Source organism: Arvicanthis niloticus, chromosome 7, assembly GCF_011762505.2.
Source record: "Arvicanthis niloticus isolate mArvNil1 chromosome 7, mArvNil1.pat.X, whole genome shotgun sequence".
Taxonomy (NCBI): domain Eukaryota; kingdom Metazoa; phylum Chordata; class Mammalia; order Rodentia; family Muridae; genus Arvicanthis; species Arvicanthis niloticus.
In genome coordinates this window covers 10,897,226-10,914,453 of record NC_047664.1, presented here as the reverse complement: position 1 = coordinate 10,914,453, position 17,228 = coordinate 10,897,226, and the positions used below count along the sequence as shown (strand labels likewise).

The following is a 17,228-nucleotide window of genomic DNA, read 5'->3' as shown; positions in this document are numbered from 1 at the left end:
CGGTCATAGGGACTGGGGCAGACAAATGCCAACACCTCTCAGCCCAGGGAAGGCTGGCCAGGCCTTATCTGGGCGTCTAGGGTCCCTCCCGCCAATTGGAATCTCCTTACCAATCAATATGCCGGTGTGTGTTTGCAGGCTTATGCAGTCTGGTATCAGGAAAGTGGAACCGCGAGGTCTGTGTGGCCTGTCTGGCTGCCTAACCCATGTGGCAGAGTACCACGTGGTGGGCCACAGGCATAGTTAGTCTGCAGCAGCGGTGGAAATTAATGCGGTTGGTGATGGCAGATAGCAGCGATGGAGTCCACGTGCATAGAGGCGATGGTGGCAGTGGTAGAGGCCTAGCCACAGCAGCTAGCGGCTGCGGCAGCTGGCAGCACAGCAGTTCCTGAAGTATTCGAACTCGGCCCAACGCACCAATGTTAGTTTTAAGAAAAAGTCCTCAGTTCAGAACAGGCCACTCCAGACCACTCGGTTCCAAGGGGGAGGAGGTTTATTCAGGGGATAGGGCAAAGGTGGGGAGAGGAAGGTGGAAGAGATAAGAGATCGAGTGGGGGGGGGGGGTCCTGCCTGTTTTATATGGGCGGTGACGTAGTATCTCCCAGGTAAAGGTGAGGTAGCCAGGTGGATTCTGGGAGTGTGCGGCTGTTGCCTTGACAACGATGTGGGGGTCGCCTAGATGTGATGTCACTGGGTTCGGAGCCTGATACCAACAACAACTACACAGTTAACTAGCTACAAAGTTAACTAACACAAGTATAATAAGGGGAGGCATGTGGGTCATGTTGGTAGCTCTCTTTGAATAATGCTATGTGCCTTGAGTAAAAAAATTTCCCTTTCCCAAGTGGGGAAATAACTAAAAGTTTTAATTTAGAGGAGCATACAGCCTTGGGAGGAGGTTCATGAGCTGAGTTATGAGTGTGAAGTAAGAGCAGGTGCCCTGGGAGTAGGAAAGTCATCAAGGCAACAAGGAATAAATGTGTGTGAACCAGGTTGCCATACACTGAAGCTCTCCAAGCAATTTTATGTGTTAGTCTGGGTGAAAAAGAGAATGAGATGAAATGCCAGGTCCTTCTGATTTACTCATGCTTTAGGAAGCTGTCAGGAACTGTCAACAGTGGAAACGTGGGTTCTCTGGCTGACTGGAAGATAGACTCTAAAGGTGCTATTAAATACATCCTACCCAAGTCTATGTGCCCTTCCCAGATGACACCTTTCATCCAACTCCAGAGGTTCAGGGAACAAGAGGTCAGGGCCTGGGAATCACCAAGCTCACAGGAGCATTCACACTCACTCTTTGTCCTTGAGCTCATTAGCACCAAAAAGCATCAGATAACCAGAACTAGGTAACAGGCCCAGAACTTTCTGTGGAAACTGTTTTATGGAAGTGTCTCAATGGTGATGACTGAGTGGTTGACTCAAACCCAGAGTTCCACTCATGTAAGCAATCAAGCAGCTGCCTGAGTTCTATCTAGCCTGCTACTGACTCTTCCTGCCCACCATCAAGTCAAAACTTGCTGTTCTGGGCTTTTCTTTTCAAAACCAGTTCTACCAGTTCTTACATTAAAATTCGAGCTGTAAGTAGAGTCCTTGCTCTACTTACAGCTGAGCCTTCTACCTTGCCCAGTCAGGCAGCTGAGAACCTAATAAGCATCTAAATAGCTGCTCAACTTCACTATTAAACAGAAATGCTAATTAAAATAAAATTTCATTTCACAGCTGTCATGCAGAGAAAGATTAAAAAACCAGGCCATGCAAGGGCAGGGGATGAGGGAGAAAGAAACCCACACACTGCAGGTGAGAATGGATTGGATGCTCTGTATGAAAACCCCTCAGAGATAAGACCACACCCACTGTCAAGTTGGAGATTCTATGAGTAGAAACCACACAGACAGTTTCAAGTAGTCCATAATTTAAAATCTAAGTTTTTTGTTTTTGTTTTTGTTTTTTAAAAAAAAAACACAATGAAAACAAATTGCTAGGACCACATTTAAAAGAGATACACAAAGTCTAAAAAAGATTAAAGCACTCAGTTGGAGTGCCGTTAGAGTTTCTTAGGGTTTATTCTATACATAAATAGTTACAAACCAGTAACAGTCTGTAGTACATCATTCCAGAAGCCCTGCTGCCAGTAACATTAGTCCTCAAGAACAATGGTGCATTTATGGGAAAGAATCTATTGTAGCAGTTTCATGTGTTAAAAAGAAAATCCAGCTCACTTTCTTTGGAGAAAACAGACGTTGTAATCATATCTGAGCTGCAATACTGTAATTAAAGTAAGTAACATAGACTTTGCATAGTAACCTATTAGTCAATGGTTCTCAGCCTGTGGGTCAGGACTGTCTTGGGGGGTCACATATCAGGTAACCTGCATATCAGATATTTACATTATTGTAGGCTTGAATTTTTCACAACTGCCTTTAATAAGGGTTCTTAAATGCTTCAACATGCTTTCTAGCCCACCACTACCAGAGGTAGTAGAAAGGGAAGGTTAGTAGGGCAAAAGGGCAGTGTGAAACTGTTTAGAAAAAGTTTTTTCGCATGATTTCAATCTTCATTGTCAGGATATTATCAGTTCAGTTCACAAGAATCAGCAGCAGTAGCTTGATCCACTCGCAAACACTGTTCACAAACCAGCAACGGCAGTTTGATTCAGAAGAAAGAGCAAGGCTCTGGCAATCATCCCTAGCCTGAGAAAGTACCAAGAAGCTACTGGAATACCAGCATAAGTTCTTTGGTGTGTTTCTCTCTATGGAAGTCAGTACAAACAATGATCAGCAAAGAAGGAAAGGTGACCCAGTGTTACAGCATTGTCAATGGAAACCAGTGTCAACAAAGCCCAGTGAAGACCAGCAAAGAATGGCAAGGCAAACCAATGCCACAGTGTCATCCACTGTCTGTTGGATTATATTTACATCCTTTCCAAACATGTGTCCCCTCAAGTGCCTGATCTAGCAAAACATCACATGTCCTTTTTCCAAGCAGCTTCCAAAAAAACACTATGTGTCTGATCTCAGCAAAACATCTTCCCACATATCTGCTTCAGCAAAACACCCTCTCATGAGACAGTTTCTAGAAACAAATCACATGACACAACTGAGTCTCCAAAGAAACCAGACACTTCTACTTCACAATATGACTCATAACAGTAGCAAAATGACAGTTATGAAGTAGAAAATAATATGAAGAAAAAAATTTTATGGTTGGGAATTACCACAACATTAAGGAATTATATTAAAGGGTTACAATATTAGGAAGGTTGAGAACCACTGTTTTAGGTGAAAAATCTTGAGTGAGTATTTATGACATGATACTTTTGAAATTTTTTCATAACATGATTCAAAGGTACAATGGATATAAATAAATATTTTTAAATTATAAGAATAGGAAATTATGCTTCAGTTTCAGCCTAGAGCCCCAGGCCAAACACCTTGTATGCTCAGGTGTTTTTCAGAAAAGAATGTAGGGGTCACCAACTTCAATTTTCTCATCTAATAGACATTGCTTCAGAGAGACAATGAGTGGACTGAGGCCCATGGTTATAGTTGGCAGAGGTAACTGGAATTAAACATTATCGGTACATAAGTCCCAGTCTTGTGACTCAGAGGGTAAAGGTGCTTGCCACCAAGTCTGTCAGCCTGAGTTCCACCCTTGAGTCTGCATGGTGAAAGGGAAGAACTCACTCCCACATGTGCATAGCGGCATACGTGTGCTAGCACGTTGCGTGTGTGAAAGCCTATGTGTGTGCACGCACACACCTACAAACTAAAAATCAGTAAAAATGTAGAAAAAGAATATCCCGAGTCAGTAAGAAACAATGAATGATGGTGTGCTGGCGGATTCGTCCTTGTTTCTTTAAGTCGGGATTTCACTTATGTAAGTCTACGCAGCCCACACCACTTCAGAAAGTCAGAGGAGGATCTTCATTATGGAGCCAGGCAGACCTTGATGTGTTGCTGTGACTCTGTAACCAGGCAACCTGTGAGTATAAGAAGATTATCAATCACGTATATAGTGTTTGGTACATGAACATAATAAGCAGTGAAGAACATTGTTTTCTTTACCTTAGCCGCTAAGGCACAGAATGGTGAATGGGTCTGTGTCTGCTCTGAGATGGCGAGATAAATGTGTGTGACAGATGACGAGAAACAGACACCGAACTGGAGCGCCTCCGAGTGACAGCAGCCAACCACTGTGCTATGTCATGTGCCACTCTCCAGACCCAGCTTTCAATTCCTTCACTTCAGACATGGCTCTCTGGTTTTTAAATGGGAGAACATTAAATAGTTGTTATGTTATAAAGCAGAAGTTTTCAATCTTCCTAAGCTGCAACCCTTTAAAACAGTTCCTCACGTGGTGGTGAGTCCAACATAAAATTATTTTAGCTGCTGCTTCATAACTGTAATTCTGCTACTGTTATGAATCATAACGTAAACATCTGTGTTTTCCAATGGTCTTAGGAAGCACTGTGAAGGGGTCATTGGACCTCTTATGTAATTGCTCGCTCTCTCTCTCTCTCTCTCTCTCTCTCTCTCTCTCTCTCTCTCCTTAGTGAAGGACTAACTATGGACGTACACTCCAGCCCAGGGAGGATGAGAACCCAGTGTTGTAGATCTGATTCCAGTTCTCTACTTGCAACCCAGAGCCCAAAGCCTCCAGTCAAACACACCATAGTGGGCTTGTTGTTGACTTGTAGAGGATGAATCCAAGGGTTACAGATTTAAATAACCATGTCTTTGAATGATGGTTTTTTTCCTCATAATACTATCAGTCGCTGACTGATGAAACCTCTAGGTGATGTTTTTTTCTGACCACTCTTCTAGGAGGAGTGAGCTCATCCTTCTTTGTGCCCATCGCCCTGGTACAGATGCACATCCCAGGCTTAGGTTCGTTGGGGGTAGGATCTCTAACTCTGATTCTGTGACCCAGAGCTTGATTCTCAGAACATAATAGGTCCTAATAACTTTTTACGAAAATAGAGCTAACTCAATAGATGCAAGAAACAAGTTGCTCCATGTCTTGACCTCGAGGCAGGAACAGCTGACAGGGAAGATGAAATAGGTCTCTAAGCTGCTGCATAAGGCTGCAAACATTCAACTCACTACAGAAAGGATTGCTGGCCCAGGAGTAATGATAGCACTGATGGTTTGAAATGGGAAAAGTCCAGGCAGGGAGTTACCGTGACCTTCTCCAACTTAATTTTTTATGCTAACAAAACAGTAGGTGCAGCTATTGAAGCTCTTGGTTTTCCTTTAAAGGCAGTTTTTCCTTTCACAGTCTAATTCATTTAAAAGGTGACATTTCTAATTTGGAGCTGGAAGATTAGATGGAAACACTTGAGAGTTAAAGTCTTGTTATGGGGAACGGAATAGAGGTCGGGGGAAGAGAAGCAACAGGCCAATGGTGACTTCAGTGAGAACCTAGGCAGGCAGCTTCTAAGGTCTTTTGGCCCCTGACTTTGGGGTGGGGCAGGAGAGCACTCAGGACCCTGCTGAGTTAAACACAATGCCCAAGACTTCTGCAGTGTGTCCTGTCATTCCTTTCTAATAGACATCTTGAAATATCAAGTGAGAACAATGTCAAGAAAGAGAACATTTCACACACTCACTGTAGAGAAATCCATCTGAAGAACAGTAATTTTAGCTATGCTCTGGGCCTTTTTCTAACCGAACAGTGTAATATATGGAATGTACAGGAAGAATAGGAGGAGGAAGAGGAGGAGGAGGAAGGGGAAAAGGAAAAGGAGGAGGAGAAGGAGAAGAGGAGGAGGAGGAGGATAAGAGGAGAAGGAGAATGAGGAGAAGGAGAAGGAGGAGGAGGAGGAGGAGGAGGAGGAGGAGGAGGAGAAGAAGAAGAAGAAGAAGAAGAAGAAGAAGAAGAAGAAGAAGAAGAAGAAGAAGAAGAAGAAGAAGAAGAAGAAGAAGAATCATCATCCATCATCCCATCATCTCAGGTCAAATGGCACAGATCATTTCCTCAACAAGATCATAGAAGAAAACTTCCACAAATAGAAGAAAGGCAAGTCCATACAGAAACAAGGAGCACACAGAACACCAAATAGACAGGACTGGGAAATAAATGGCCCACAACATGCTATAGTTCAGACATTAGCTACTTAGAACAAAGAAAAGGTATCAAAATCTGCATGAGAAAAACCACAAGCCATGCCAAGGACTTCAACAGCTAAGTTCTCCATGGAAACTTCAAAACCCGGAGAAGCCTAAGAACAATGTGTTTTAAAAGACCACATAATAGCAACCTGACTACTATTGAAGGAGAAAGAAAATTTTCCTATAATATGCACAGAATTTATGTCCATCAAACAAGAGAGGAATAAACAGCCAGGAGGCTACAGAAAGAAAAATGAATGTACTTGTAGCTACCAAAATACAAAATAGGACTAAGAATATAGTCAGAAGAAAAGCAGAAGAACAATCACAACAATACACATCTTTGAACAGCATTAACTGTAAATAGCCTCAACTCTATGATTAAAAGACATGAGTTAACTGAATAGATCAAGAAACATCTTTTTGTTCTCTACAAGGTACTTTTACCTTCAAGGTTAAGTACCAACTTAGAGTGAAAGGGTGGGAAAAAATATTTCCAACAAATGTCATATTGACTCATTTTTAGTGTTGTGCTGTGGACCAACAGAAAGCATCAAGCGTGCTAAGGAAGCCTTCACTGGGCCACACACCACCCCAATCCCAGCAGGCATGAGCCCTTTGTTGATGCAAACACTTTTATTGTTGTATGTCTCTTCCATTTATAACCAATTCTTGCTCATTTGGGTCCTTCATGTATGAACATTTTATTTGGAGTTCTCCAGCGGCATATTTTATTAATTTAAAAGTACTTTCCTTGTAGTTCTAAAAGTGGTGTGTGTTTATTGTACTAAACATAGTAAAGACAGAATATTAGAAAGAAGGAAATAAAATTCATCTTATCACATGGGGTAGGCATTTTTACACTTGATTAAGTAATTACTTTCTGTGCTAGGATTGAACCTAGAAGACACTAGGCAACCTCTAAGCCACTGAAGCAAATCCCCAGGCTCAGTTTCATGCTTTATTTTTAATCCTGCAACAGCTTTAGGGCTTGCAGAATAGATTTTCCAGAAGTGCTTGCTTTGCCTTTTGTTCCCAACTTGGTCGTTGTTTCTCTTCCAGCTGTTCGCCTTCTACCTTCTGTTTTATCACTAAATAATGGATAGCAAAGGGGGTAATAGAAAATTTGAATCTCACTATGTAAATTAAGTCAGAAAGTTTGGTTGTAACAGATTCACAGAGGAAGATGTGGATTTGCCCCTCAGACTTGATATTAAAGACACTGGCTACTAGCAATAGTCATATCGAGTGTGAACTGGATGAGAAATACTGAATCCTATAACTTTAATTTTTTTCAAGACTTATTTTTAATGATGGCTCATAAATGCTTTAACCTCCCTTGTAGCCCACCACCCACCAGAAGTAGTGAGAAATAAAGGATACAGGGGAGTGGATCTGGTTATAAAGGTTCTTTGGAGCAACTCCCATCTGTGTTGTCTGGAAATCGATAGTTTAGTTCACAGGTCAGCAGCAGCAACTCGATCATTTGCAAACACTTCACAGATAAACCTAACTTGATAGTTGGGATAGCAAACAGTAATCAGCAGTAGTGGCACTACCTCGGCCCTGGCTAGAGTCAGCAGGAGGGAACAGGAACTCCAGGAGAAGTTCTTGGCTGTGCCTCTCACAGCAAGTGAAGATCAGTGAAGATTTGAGACTCACAGCACTGCACAGCCAGGTCTATAAGCAAGCCACGCTCAGCCTCCATCACTGTCGAGTTATATTTATACCCTCCAAACATCGCATGTCCTCTACAGGTCTTGCCTCAGTGGATGTCTTGCCTCAGCTGTCTCAGCTGACATCACTCTGCCAAACAGCCTGAGTCCGCAGAAGCAGCAAGAATCTGCAGCACACAGACAGAAGTGGTTTTGGTGCGGTTCTTTCTGTGGAGTCCCAACTACACAATGTAAGGCGGACCAATACATGTGTGTCGTTAGCAAGGAATCTTTCATCACGTCCTTGCACGTGCTTGCTTTAGCAGAACATCCTGTCTCCTGTGTCTTCGTGAAACGTTCCTTCACGAGTCAGCCTTAGTCCTTCACCTGTGTCCACTTCAGCTAAACGTTCCTTCATATGTTTGTCCCAGAAAAACACTATCCAAACTGACTTTCCAAAGAACCTTAAATTTCCACTTCAGAATCCTCTGCCCCTAACTTACCCCCAACCTCACTTTCCCTGAGCTGTATAGTCAGTACCTGGACCTTTCTGGGGACTATCTTGTTTACTGAGTTCTCACAACAGCAGACAAAACATATAAGCATATAGCTCTTATTTTGTGCCAACTCTCAATAGAACTACATTGTAAATAGTAATTCTTTTTTTTTTTTTTTTTTTTTTGCATCATATCTGAGATAGAGGCACTGACAATACTACTCTGTAAATCTCAGCAGCTGCCCAGAAAAGGAGACCGGAGGAGGGTGGGGGAAGGCAGGATGGAGATCAGACAAGCAGGTACATAGAAGGGAGTGGAGCTTTGGAGAAAGGAAGGCCAAAGTGTAGAGGAATCCATAAAAGCAGAAGGGGTGGAGATGTGTCCAGTGCCCATAGGTGGCACTGTTGGTCTGGGAGCACAAGGAGCCACTGGGACTTTGAAAGTGACCTTGATGTCATCTAGTCCCTCCTTCACATGATGTGGGTTGAGATCAGACACATTGGTGATCATCTGGGTTGGCAGAAATTTAAACCGTTTAAAAATGAACATGTTAGTTAGCCTTGTATGGTACTTCTTCCCAGTGAGAAAACCAACTGTATTGGGACCACAGGGCAGTTTTCTGTGTTCTTTCCCTTCTCCTCAACCTGATCCCAAGTCTCTTAAGTTCTCTGAGAAAATAGTGGTGAGGAGGGGGGAAAAAAGGAGAGGAGAATCCTGTGCCTCAAGAAAGAAGATAGAGAGTAAACGGTATTATTTACCTCCCACCACACAGCCTTCTAGTCAGACACAAAAGCCTAAGAGAAAGATGGGAGAGTCTTTTCTTCCCCCCAGGGAGGCAGAGCCACTTAAAGCTTTATTAAAGCCACTTAAAGCCACCTCCTCCACCCCAAGGGACAACAGAAAGATAAAGCCTACCTGTTTCATCATTTCCATAATGTCCCCACGCCAGGCCAACAAGCATATTACTGGAATTAGAGAGTCCTATCTGGCTCGCCAGATAATACAAAAGAAATGAGGGCCTGTTCTCAAGGTTCTTAGTCTCATTAGTGAGAGACTTTAAGAATAGATTCAAACAGAATTTTGAGGACAGTTTCAATAAAGCTCCGTAAAATAATCCCAGAGCAGGCAACCTGTAAATCTCATCAGCTGCCTAGGAGTGGACACTAGAGGAGAGGGGCGTCTGTATGTGCAGGGAGGAGAGTGGGGTTTGTGCTGTTTAATACGTCATAGAAGCTGACAAGCAACCCTATGCCGGGGAGTCTCCCAGAACCTGAGACTGGATAGGACAGGAACCCAGGGGAAACCAATGTTAAGGTTATGCCAAAGGCATGTAGCATAAAATAACTCCTAATGACTTCCTGTTATACACAAAGATCGGTGTCTTGCTCAGCCATCATCAGAAAAGCTTCCTCCCGCAGTAGATGGGAAAAGATATAGACATCCACAGTCAGACAATATGCGAAGAGTGAGAGATCCTGTAACTCAGCCCCAAAAGAGATGCCTCCATCAAATCCCCTCCCTCAGGGATCAGGGAACTCTGAGGAAGAGGAGGCAGAAACAGTGCAGAAGCCATAGGGGGTGGAAGACACTAAGGAAGCAAGGCCTTCTAGATCCAATAGTACTGTCACACATAAGAATTCACAGAGACTACGGCAGTGTGCACAGGGCCTGCACAGGTCTGCACTAGATGGGATCTCAGAGCTGAAAAGAAAAAGTGGACACATGCTCCCATCCCTAACCCAGGAGCTATCATCAACTGATAGTCACTTGCAAATGCAAACTTGCTCTTCTTCGGAGGGAGGGAGGCTCACTGAGAAATCTTAAGGGTAGGCTGCATGCCCAGCAGGTGATGGCCAGCAGAAAATGAAGTCAAAGGCTCCTTTGGAGGTTGTCTTGTGATGTTTCACAGCATTTGACCTCAAGCAAATGTAGAAGGTGAGGCTCAATACCGTATGCTGTCCTCTGACCTCCACATGTTTGCATAGCACATTTATGCACATGTGCAAGCATGCACACACATACCCCCCACATATATATTTTGCATGCAGATTTTTTTTTAAGGGTAGCAGCAAAATGGACTTTCACTTCAACTAGGTTCTCAAAGGAGTTGGCAATGTAAATAAGCCCTAGCTGCTCTAGAATCTAAGTTCTCAGGAGTGCGTCTGTTTCCGTCAGCGTAAACAGTGCCCTCGGCACTCATTTTTCTCTCCGTATGCCAGCCGTACACTCTAATATATACCTTACTTAGTTCAGACAGCAGCTCCTCTCCTTCCCCGTCTGGTTTTGGAGATAGAACACAGAATCTTCCCCACACTAGACATGCTTTCCATCTGGGCTTTATCCCCAACCCTCAGACAACAGTTGTCAAGCTCCTCCAATCCATAGGCCTGCAAAGCTCCATTTGGTCTTTTCTAGTCCAAGCCTTCTGGGAGTTACATCCTGGAAGAGAGTCAGGTCTGTTTTAGAAAATTTAACAATATTTTTTTTATAATTCTACGGACAAACATGTGCATGAGCATACATACGCACGCACATACGTGATCACGTGCACTTCCCATTACTCTCATATAGCCCCTCCTACTCCCACTGACCCCTTTCCTCCCAAGTATCCCCTCCTACTTTTATCCCTCCTCTCCTCTTTCCCCGCAGAGTTGAATTAGGGTTGCTTGTATGAGCGTGGTTAGGGAGTTATTTATTGGGGCACGGGAAACTTACGAATGGCTACAACATTGAAGAACATGAAACCTCCTCTCCCACCAAACGTCAGCTGCCTACAACTCCTCAGGGAGACCTGGGGTCTCATGAACAACCCTGACCCCTGCCCCATCCATGATGGAATGAAGGGTCCAATTTCATGCAGGTCCATGGGTGCACCCCCAGCAGCTATGTGTTTATGATTGCAATGGCCATGTAACATCCAGGAGACAACGTTCATAGACGGCTGTTTCCTACCCCATGGCTCTTACATTAGTTCCTGCTTCTGCTTCCACAAAATTCCACTGATGTTGGAAGAGAGCAGCTACAAATGCCCAGTTTAGGGATGAGCACTCCCTAAACAGACACTTCATGTGCACTCACTCTTCCCAACCGTGAGTCTGCATTAGCTACCACCCACTGCAAAAAGGAGCGTTTCTGCCCAAGGCTGAGACCAGAACAAGTCTGTGAGTGTAAACACGCAAGTATTGAGAATCTACTTGCTTTCTATGTCCATTCCACAACAACAGTGATATATTTCATTACAGGGCCTGAGACCTCTCTAGCCACAGGCTTTTATTTGTATGTTCATTTGAGACAGGGTCGTCCATTAGCCTGGAATTCACTCAGTAGGGTGGTCGAGGCTGGATGGCTGGTAAATCCAAGGGACCTTCCTGCCTCCACCTCCTAGGTTCTAGGGAAATAACTGGCTTTTTCTGTGATTAATGGGGATCAAAGGCATGTCTTTGTGCTTGCTGCCCAGGCTTAGCAAGAGGCTTTGGACTAGGTTCCCAGTAGCAGGTATACACTCTGTCCCATGAGTAGAATAGGCCTCAAATCCAATGAAAAGGAAGTGGATTAACCCCCTAAACAGTCGTGTCATGGGTCATATCTTGCCTAGGTAAGACCATTGATCTCCACCCCACCCCCAGTAGCCTGCACAGCACCCTCTGTCACTGAGAACACCATCAGCAGAGAGCAAGTTTTCAGTTCTATTCCAGATTGATTTTCTTTTTTTTCTTCATATTTTCTTTATTGGATATTTTATTTGCATTTCAGATGTGATCCCCTCTCCCCATTTCCCTCTCACCCAGGAACCCCCTATCCCATTCCCCCTCCTCCTGCTTCTATGAGGATGTGCCCCCACCCACCAGTCTACTCCCACCTCCCCACCCATGAATTCCCCCACACTGGGGCATCCAGCTTTCACTGGACCAAGGACCTCCTCACCCACCTATGCCAGACAATGCCCTCCTCCCCTACATATACAGCTGGAGTCATGGGTCTCTCTCTATGTGCTCCTAGGCTGGTGGTTTAGACCCTGGGGAGCTCTGGTTGGTTGGTATTGTTGCTCTCCCCGTGGGGCCACAAACCCTTTCAGCTTCTTCAGTCTTCTCTCTCACTCCTCCATTGGGAACCCCATGATTAGTTCAATGGTTAGCTATGAGTATCCTCCTCTGTATATGCCAGGCTCTGGCAGACCTTTAAGGAGACAGCTATATCAGGCTCCTGTCAGCATGCACTTCCTGCCATTCACATCAACGTCTACCTTTGGTGACTGCATATGGGATGGATAACCAGGTGGGACAGACTCCAGACGACCCCTCCTTCAGTTTCTGTCCCACGCTTTGTTGCCATATTTGCTCCCATGAGTATTTTGTTACTTCTTCTAAGAAGGAGCAAAGCACCCACACTTTGGTCTTCCTTCTTCGTGAGTTTCATGTGGTCTGTGAGTTGTATCTTGGGTATTTCGAGCTTTTGGGCTAATATCCAGTTATCAGTGAGTGCATACCATGTATATTCTTTTGTGATTGGGTTACCTCACTCAGGATGATATTTCTGGTTCTATTCATTTGCCTAAGACTTTCTCTAATTCATTGTTTTTTAATAGCTGAGTAATATTCCATTATGTTACTGTACCAAATTTTTTGTATCCATTCCTTTGTTGAAGGACATTGGGGTTCTTTCCAGCTTCTGGCTATTATAAACAAGGCTGCTATGAACATAGTGGAGTATATGTCCTTGTTATATGCTGAAGCAACTTCTTGGGTATATGCCCATGAGTGGTATAGCTGGTACCTCAGGTAATGCTATGTCCAATTTTCTGAGGAACCGCCATTCTGATTTCCAGAGTGGGAGCACCAGCTTGCAATCCCATTAACAATGGAAAAGTGTTTCTCTTTCTTCACATCCTTGCCAGCATCTGCTATCACCTGAGATTTTGATCTTAATTGTTCTGACTGGTGTGAGGTGGAATCTCAGGGTTGTTTTGATTCGTATTTCCCTGATAACTAAGGATGCTGAACATTTCTTTAGGTGCTTCTTGGCCATTCGAGTTTCCTCAGTTGAGAATTCTTTGTTTAGCTCTGTACCCCATTTTTAAATAGGGTTATTTGGTTGTCTGGAGTCTGATTTCTTGAGTTCTTTGTATATATTGGATATTAGCCCTCTATTGGATGTGGGATTGGTAAAGATCTTTTCCCAGTCTGTTGGTTGCCACTTTGTCCTACTGACAGTGTCCTTTGCCTTACAGAAGCTTTGTAGTTTTATGAGGTCCCATTTGTCAATTCTTGATCTTAGAGCCTAAGCCATTGGTGTTCCTTTCAGGAACTTTCCCCCTGTGCCCAGGTATTCGAGGGTCTTCCCCACCTTCTCTTCTATTTAAGTGTATCTGGTTTTATGTGCAGGTCCTTTATCCACTTGGACTTGAGCTTTGAACAAGGAGTGTTGCTGTAGATATTTAAATTTGGTTACACACGATCTGTCTTATGATATGGGGCTACCATGTTCCCGACTAGGCTAAGCCTGAGGTCACGAGCAGCAGCATGTTCTTACTGCTGCCAAGGCTCAGACAGCCAGAGACACCGGCCCTGCCATCCACAAGACACCAGTGTGGGAGATGGCTCTGCCAATCTTCCAAGCTGTCTCCGCAAGGCTGGGCTGTGCCCAGACCATCTTGCTATCCACTTGGGCCCAGTAGAAATGAGACTCTAAGGCTTAGATTATCCAAAGGCTTTATATGTTTGGGAATGCTCAATAACAAACTACCCACACAATTGCAGGTGTTTCCCAATTAACTAACCTAGATACAACTTGTTACCCAGGACGGCTCTCACTCCTAGCTTGGTTCTCCAACCTCCTACATCTCTGCCCTCCTTCCCCTCTTCCTCTCCTTACTCCTCCTCTTCCTCTCCTTACTCCTCCCACCTTAGGTCTTCTGAACTTACGGGGAAAATATGCTGCTACAAAGGAGATAAGAATGGATTGATTTGCATTCTTCTACATGCTGACCTCCAGTTGAACCAGCACCATTTGTTGAAAATGCTGTCCTTTATCCACTGGACAGTTTTAGCTCCTTTGTCAAAGATCAAGTGACCATAGGTGTGTGGGTTCATTTCTGGGTATTCAATCCTATTCCAAGATCTTCCTGTCTGTCTCTGTACCAATACCATGCAGTTTTTATCACTACTGCTTTGTAGTACAGCTTGAGGTCAGGGATGGTGATTTCCCCCAGAAGTTCTTTTATTGTTGAGAATAGTTTTTGCTATCCTGGGTTTTTTGTTATTCCAAATGAATTTGAGAATTGCTCTTTTAGCTCTATGAAGAATTGAGTTGGAATTTTGATGGGGATAGCATTGAATCTGTAGATTGCTTTTGGCAAGATGGCCATTTTTACTATATTAATTCTTCCAATCCATGAGCATGGGAGATTTTTCCATTTTCTGAGATCTTTGATTTCTTTCTAGAGACTTGAAGTTCTTGTCATACAGATCTTTTTTTTTTTATTTATTTATTATTTGTGACTATTGTGAAGGGTGTCATTTCCCTAATTTCTTTCTCAGCCTGTTCATCCTTCAATTAGAAGAAGGCTACTGATTTGTTTGAGTTGATATTATATCCAGCCACTTTGCTGAAGTTGTTTATCAGGTTTAGGAGTTCTCTGGTGGAAGTTTTGGGGTTAAGTATACTATCATATCATCTGCAAATAGTGATATTTCGACTTCTTTCTTTCCTATTTGTATCCCTTTGACTTCCTTTTGTTTTCTAATTGCTCTGGCTAGGACTTCCAGTACTATATTGAATAGGTAGGGTGAGAGTGGGCAGCCTTGTCTAGTCCCTGATTTTAGTGGGATTGCTTCAAGTTTCTCTCCATTTAGTTTGATGTTGGCTACTGGCTTGCTGTATATTGCTTTTACTATGTTTAGGTATGGGCTTTGAATTCCTGATCTTTCCAAGACCTTTGCCATGAAGGCGTGTTGAATTTTGTCAAATAGTTTCTGAGAATCTAGTGAGATGATCATGTGGTTTTTTTTCTTTGAGTTTGTTTATAGTGGATTACATTGATAGATTTCCAAATATTGAACCATCCTTGCATTCCTGGATTAAAGCTTACTTGATCATGATGGATGATTGTTTTGATGTGTTTTTGGATTAGGTTTGTGAGAATTTTATTGAGTATTTTTGCATCGATATTCATAAAAAAGATTGGTCTGAAGTTTTCTTTCTTTCTTTCTTTCTTTCTTTCTTTTTTCTCTCTTTCTTTCTTTTTTGAAGTTTTCTTTCTTTGTTGTGTCTTTGTGTGGTTTAGGTATGAGTGTAATTGTGGCTTCATAGAATGAATTGGGTAGTGTTCCTTTTGTTTCTATCTTGTGGAATAGTTTGAAGAGAATTGGTATTAGGTCTTCCTTGAAGGTCTGATAGAATTCTGCACTAAAACCATCTGGTCCTGGGCTTTTTTGGGGTAGGGAGACTTTTAATGACTGCTGCTATTTCTTTAGGGGTTATGGGACTATTTAGATGGTTTATCTGCTCCTGATTTAACTTTGGAACCTGGTGTCTCTCTAGAAAATTGTCCATTTCATCCAGATTTTCCAGTTTTGTTGAATATAGGCTTTTAAAGTAGAATCTGATGATTTTTTTTTTTTTTAATTTCCTCAGTTTCTGTTGTTATGTCTCCCTTTTCAGTTCTGATTTTATTATTTTGGATACTGTCTCTGTGCCCTCTGGTTAGTCTGGCTAAGGGTTTATCTATCTTGTTGATTTTCTCAAAGAAACAGGTCCTGGTTTTCTTGATACTTTATATAGTTTTTTTTTTTTTCTACTTGGTTGATTTCAGCCCTGAGTTTGATTATTTCCTGCTGTCTACTCCTCTTGGGTGTATTTGCTTCTTTTTGTTCTAGAGCTTTCAGGTGTGTTATCAAGTTGTTAGTGTATGCTCTCTCCAGTTTCTTTTTTTAGGCACTTAGAGCTATGAGTTTTCCTCTTAGTACTGCTTTCATGAAGTCCCACAAGTTTTGGTATGATATGTCCTCATTTTCATTAAATTATAAAAAGTCTTTAATTTTTTTCTTTATTTCTTCCTTGACCAAGTCATCATTGAGTAGAGTGTTGTTCAGTTTCCACGTGTATGTGGGCTTTCCATTGTATTTGTTATTATTAAAGACCAGCCTTAGTCCATGGTGATCTGATAGGATGCAAGGGATTATTTCAACCTTTTTGTATCTGTTGAGGCCTGCTTTGTGACCAATTATATGGTCTATTTTGGAAAAGGTACCATGTGGTGCTGAGAAAAAGGTATATATATATTTGTTTTAGGATGAAATAGTCTATAGATATCAGTTAAGTTCATTTGGTTCATAACTTCTGTTAGTTTCATTGTGTCTCTGTTTAGTTTCTGTTTCCATGATCTGTTTACTGCTGAGAGTGGGGTGTTGAAATCCCCCACTATTATTATGTGAGGTGCAATGTGTGCTTTGAGCTTTATTAAAGTTTCTTTTATGTATGTGGGAGCCCTTGCATTTGCAGCATAGATATTCAGAATTGAGAGTTTATCTTGGTAGATTTTTCCTTTGATAAGTATGAAGTGTCCTTCCTTATCTTTTTTGATTACTTTTGGTTGAGAGTTGATTTTATTTGATATTAGAATGGCTATTCCAGCTTGCTTCTTAGGACCATTTGCTTGGAAAATTATTTTCTAGCCTTTTACTCTGAGTTAGTGTCTGTCTTTGTCACCGAGGTGCATTTCCTGTATGCAGCAAAATTCTGGGTCCTGTTTATATATCCAGTCTGTTAGTCTACATCTTTTTATTGGGGAATTGAGTCCGTTGATATTAAGAGATATTAAGGAAAAATGATTGTTGCTTCCTGTTATTTTTGATATTAGAGGTGAAATTATCTTTGTGTGGCTATCTTCTTTTGGGTTTGTTGGAAGATTACTTTCTTGCTTTTTCTAGGTTGTATTTTCCCTCCTTGTGTTGGAGTTTTTCATCAAT

General features: G+C 42.4%; 1 long non-coding RNA gene across 2 annotated transcripts in view; it reads left to right on the top strand.

The window, feature by feature from the left end:
• The window catches only part of LOC143443015 (uncharacterized), a 51,306-nt gene that overhangs the window by 13,129 nt on the left and 20,949 nt on the right, over positions 1-17,228 (top strand). The window contains exon 3 of one of the 2 annotated variants that reach the window (XR_013111676.1): positions 7,868-8,016. The exons of the other annotated variant lie outside the window; for it this stretch is intronic. This is a non-coding gene — a long non-coding RNA (uncharacterized LOC143443015). The remainder of the gene's footprint in view (positions 1-7,867; positions 8,017-17,228) is intronic. 2 annotated transcript variants of the gene reach the window in all.